Here is a 5,000-nt window from a genome sequence, read left to right on the forward strand (position 1 = left end):
CACCCAGTGCATCCTCTCCGCCACATTAGACTATCCACACTATCATAACCAGACCGGGAGGTCCACTCACAAAACAGAATATCCCACCCTTCCGACAACCACCATTGCTCAGCTAAGCCACCAACACCCACACATGTCCTACACAGGGGTACACCCAACATCACAAAACTGCCTCCTGTCACAGCACACAAACAATGGCAGGAATGAAAGACACAGGTCTGCCACAAGCATGGAATCAGAGCGCCGCCTGTTATGAGCCAAAGGTGCACCCTGACGTGGCAAATCAGATGATGCCGCAGTCATTTACTTACGATAATCACAATCAACAAACCGGCCCCCCCCCCCCCCCCAAAACACCTTTCCTTACAACAATGTGTACCTTAACCTAACCCGTATTGTGCCTTAACCTAACCCGTATTGTGCCTTAACCTAACCCGTATTGTGCCTTAACCTAACCCGTATTGTCCCTTAACCTAACCCGTATTGTGCCTTAACCTAACCCGTATTGTGCCTTAACCTAACCCGTATTGTGCCTTAACCTAACCCGTATTGTGCCTTAACCTAACCCGTATTGTGCCTTAACCTAACCCACGTTGTGCCTTAACCTAACCCACGTTGTGCCTTAACCTAACCCACGTTGTGCCTTAACCTAACCCACGTTGTGCCTTAACCTAACCCACGTTGTGCCTTAACCTAACCCACGTTGTGCCTTAACCTAACCCGTATTGTGCCTTAACCTAACCCGTATTGTGCCTTAACCTAACCCGTATTGTGCCTTAACCTAACCCGTATTGTGCCTTAACCTAACCCGTATTGTGCCTTAACCTAACCCGTATTGTGCCTTAACCTAACCCGTATTGTGCCTTAACCTAACCCGTATTGTGCCTTAACCTAACCCGTATTGTGCCTTAACCTAACCCGTATTGTGCCTTAACCTAACCCACGTTGTGCCTTAACCTAACCCACGTTGTGCCTTAACCTAACCCACGTTGTGCCTTAACCTAACCCACGTTGTGCCTTAACCTAACCCACGTTGTGCCTTAACCTAACCCACGTTGTGCCTTAACCTAACCCACGTTGTGCCTTAACCTAACCCACGTTGTGCCTTAACCTAACCCACGTTGTGCCTTAACCTAACCCATATTGTGCCTTAACCTAACCCATATTGTGCCTTAACCTAACCCATATTGTGCCTTAACCTAACCCATATTGTGCCTTAACCTAACCCATATTGTGCCTTAACCTAACCCATATTGTGCCTTAACCTAACCCATATTGTGCCTTAACCTAACCCATATTGTGCCTTAACCTAACCCATATTGTGCCTTAACCTAACCCATATTGTGCCTTAACCTAACCCATATTGTGCCTTAACCTAACCCATATTGTGCCTTAACCTAACCCGTATTGTGCCTTAACCTAACCCGTATTGTGCCTTAACCTAACCCGTATTGTGCCTTAACCTAACCCGTATTGTGCCTTAACCTAACCCGTATTGTGCCTTAACCTAACCCGTATTGTGCCTTAACCTAACCCGTATTGTGCCTTAACCTAACCCGTATTGTGCCTTAACCTAACCCGTATTGTGCCTTAACCTAACCCGTATTGTGCCTTAACCTAACCCGTATTGTGCCTTAACCTAACCCGTATTGTGCCTTAACCTAACCCGTATTGTGCCTTAACCTAACCCGTATTGTGCCTTAACCTAACCCGTATTGTGCCTTAACCTAACCCACGTTGTGCCTTAACCTAACCCACGTTGTGCCTTAACCTAACCCACGTTGTGCCTTAACCTAACCCACGTTGTGCCTTAACCTAACCCACGTTGTGCCTTAACCTAACCCACGTTGTGCCTTAACCTAACCCACGTTGTGCCTTAACCTAACCCATGTTGTGCCTTAACCTAACCCACGTTGTGCCTTAACCTAACCCACATTGTGCCTTAACCTAACCCACATTGTGCCTTAACCTAACCCATATTGTGCCTTAACCTAACCCATATTGTGCCTTAACCTAACCCATATTGTGCCTTAACCTAACCCATATTGTGCCTTAACCTAACCCATATTGTGCCTTAACCTAACCCATATTGTGCCTTAACCTAACCCATATTGTGCCTTAACCTAACCCATATTGTGCCTTAACCTAACCCATATTGTGCCTTAACCTAACCCATATTGTGCCTTAACCTAACCCATATTGTGCCTTAACCTAACCCATATTGTGCCTTAACCTAACCCATATTGTGCCTTAACCTAACCCATATTGTGCCTTAACCTAACCCATATTGTGCCTTAACCTAACCCATATTGTGCCTTAACCTAACCCATATTGTGCCTTAACCTAACCCATATTGTGCCTTAACCTAACCCATATTGTGCCTTAACCTAACCCATATTGTGCCTTAACCTAACCCATATTGTGCCTTAACCTAACCCATATTGTGCCTTAACCTAACCCATATTGTGCCTTAACCTAACCCATATTGTGCCTTAACCTAACCCATATTGTGCCTTAACCTAACCCATATTGTGCCTTAACCTAACCCATATTGTGCCTTAACCTAACCTATATTGCGCCTTAACCTAACCCATGTTGCGCCTTAACCTAACCTATGTTGCGCCTTAACCTAACCTATGTTGCGCCTTAACCTAACCTACGTTGCGCCTTAACCTAACCTATATTGCGCCTTAACCTAACCTATATTGCGCCTTAACCTAACCTATATTGCGCCTTAACCTAACCTATATTGCGCCTTAACCTAACCTATATTGCGCCTTAACCTAACCTATATTGCGCCTTAACCTAACCTACGTTGCGCCTTAACCTAACCCACGTTGCGCCTTAACCTAACCCACGTTGCGCCTTAACCCAACCCACGTTGCGCCTTAACCCAACCCACGTTGCGCCTTAACCCAACCCACGTTGGGCCTTAACCCAACCCACGTTGCGCCTTAACCCAACCCACGTTGGGCCTTAACCCAACACACGTTGGGCCTTAACCCAACACACGTTGGGCCTTAACCCAACACACGTTGGGCCTTAACCCAACACACGTTGGGCCTTAACCCAACACACGTTGGGCCTTAACCCAACACACGTTGGGCCTTAACCCAACACACGTTGGGCCTTAACCCAACACACGTTGGGCCTTAACCCAACACACGTTGGGCCTTAACCCAACACACGTTGGGCCTTAACCCAACACACGTTGGGCCTTAACCCAACACACGTTGGGCCTTAACCCAACACACGTTGGGCCTTAACCCAACACACGTTGGGCCTTAACCCGCTCTGTAATTGTCATACGACGCGTTAAATTAGTGTAGTGTTGCCTAACTGCAACCCCCGCAATATAGTTTGCTACTCGCACTGCCTGGTCCCCAGTGTATCGCTTCATGTTAAACACCTTGCAGCGATACACTGTAATGTGGATGGCAGCAGGACGTACATGCTCAATGCCCTTCGCAGTTGTTCATTGGCATTCGCATGGCGAAGCACTTAGCCTACGCTGTGGTACGGCCTGTGTCAACTGTCCGCTGATGTTGTACGTCCAAATCACACACTGTACTGCACATTGGTCCTCATGTACTGAATGATACATCGTGGTACATGTGACCGTACAACGACTGCGCCAACAACGGCGAACCATGCGGTCCAACTGTTGTGCACTCAGCTATGTGTCGTCTCCCTATAAGAGCCGGATTGCAGTGTGGTATGCCCTGGATGGCGATCAGCATGAGCCGTCTGTTGATGTAGTGGCGCGTGTTGTCAGACGTAGTCGTCTCTTCTCACACACCGTGACAGCATGGTGCACTGCGTTCCACATCTGCGACATGCGACAGAGGCCGGTTGACAGTCGTTCGCGCAATGGACATCGCATACGTACGGGGGCCACCTTCCACGTGTTCGCGAAGCGTGCACATGTTGTTGCGTGTATGTGGGCAGACATAGTGTGTCGTGACACCTGACACAGGCATGCAACAATCGTTGAATTTGCAAATGGCGATGGACGTCTACGTTTGCTGGTGACGTTACGCAAATGAACAACTGGTAAACCGTTGTGGTGCGGTTGTTCTCGCTAGAGGTGAATCAGTGATGGCGACGATCGGTTGAGCTACCAACCGGTTGTTTCAGCGATACCCACCATGCCCACGAACGTGAATGGCATGTGGGTGTGAAGCGATACGCGGCGGTGGCTGGGTGGGACCGTCCCCGGCCGGTGAGGGGGGGCCTCCCGGCGTGCTGGCCGCGCGGTGCGTGGGCGCACGCGCTACAGCCGGCTGGTGGGGGCGGCCAGTGGCAGGCGCGCCGGCCGACGGAGGCGGCAGGCGGCGCAGCTGCGCGCCGGCGCACCCTGCACGCGGCGCCGTGCGGCCAAAGTAGGTCCTCGCGGGCCCGGTGCGAAGCGCGGTGGACATCTGCAGTGTGCTGGTCCGATTGAGGACTGTGTGCGCTGAGGATGCGCCGCCGCCCGGCGCTCGGCGCCGCGACGCCGTCTGCTACTCGGTCGCCTCTGCGGTTCTCGCAGGTGGTTTGTATCGCAGCTGTGCGGACGTGTTGGCGCGTGCGCTGTGCTGGGAGAGTTCGCTTCGGCACCCAAGTGGGGCTTTTGTCCTTCTGTGGCGCTGGCGTTGGAGCTGCCGGCCACCGTAGGTGGCGCGTGTTGTCTCCCGCCGGCAATGCCACGACAGCACGCTCCCGGGCCTCTGTCGGCAGCGGCAAGCTCAGTTGGGAGCACGGGTGGTCGCACCTAAAGCGTCTACTCGCCAAACTCCGGGCGATTGCGCCTCTCTCGAACCCGACCAAGTACTTAGGACGGCGCTGCGCGCCGCCGGGACCTGAGAGGGTTTCGAGGTGTATCGTGCAGGGGAGCTCAGCCTCCTCCTGTTTGCAGAATAATTGAGCGGACGCTTGCGTGTTCGCGCGGGCCCCCGGGACACACTCCCGGGCGGCCGGCTGCTCAGCTCTAGTTGACGCAGCTCCCTGGTTGATCCTGC

The 5,000-nt window shown here is 51.7% G+C and overlaps 1 non-coding gene across 1 annotated transcript in view; it reads left to right on the plus strand.

The window, feature by feature from the left end:
• Positions 1–4,983: 4,983 nt before the first annotated feature.
• The window catches only part of LOC124563745, a 1,910-nt gene continuing 1,893 nt past the window's right edge, over positions 4,984–5,000 (plus strand). Inside the window, exon 1 of the ribosomal RNA XR_006970295.1 lies at positions 4,984–5,000. This exon is cut by the window's right edge and continues 1,893 nt beyond it. This is a non-coding gene — a ribosomal RNA (small subunit ribosomal RNA).

Source organism: Schistocerca americana, unplaced genomic scaffold (assembly GCF_021461395.2).
Source record: "Schistocerca americana isolate TAMUIC-IGC-003095 unplaced genomic scaffold, iqSchAmer2.1 HiC_scaffold_124, whole genome shotgun sequence".
Taxonomy (NCBI): domain Eukaryota; kingdom Metazoa; phylum Arthropoda; class Insecta; order Orthoptera; family Acrididae; genus Schistocerca; species Schistocerca americana.